Source organism: Triticum aestivum, chromosome 4D, assembly GCF_018294505.1.
Source record: "Triticum aestivum cultivar Chinese Spring chromosome 4D, IWGSC CS RefSeq v2.1, whole genome shotgun sequence".
In the NCBI taxonomy this organism is placed as follows: domain Eukaryota; kingdom Viridiplantae; phylum Streptophyta; class Magnoliopsida; order Poales; family Poaceae; genus Triticum; species Triticum aestivum.
The window spans coordinates 313,362,488-313,362,849 of NC_057805.1; positions in this window are offsets into that span (position 1 = coordinate 313,362,488).

The following is a 362-nucleotide window of genomic DNA, read 5'->3' on the forward strand; positions in this document are numbered from 1 at the left end:
ATTTGATTTCCATCAAATAATAAAACGAGGATTTTGGTTTTAATTATTTTCTCTCCGGAAAAATATTTCATTTTAAAAATAAACGAGAGGAGAAAATATGACTTCTCCAAAATAATTGAAATATTGGAGGAAAAGTGTTAAAATCATTTATTGGAATTTATTTGGATTTTATTTGCAATTTTAATGCATTAAAAATATTGCATGTTTTCAAAAAATTATTTTCGTGTCAAAACAATGTTCACCCTATTCTAGATTTTCTAACTAGACGGGGAAAATTTATTTTATCTTTTTTGGACTTTTATTTATTTTTCTACGAATATTTTTCCGCGGAACGTATTTAAAAAAAATTGCGCGCCGCCCGA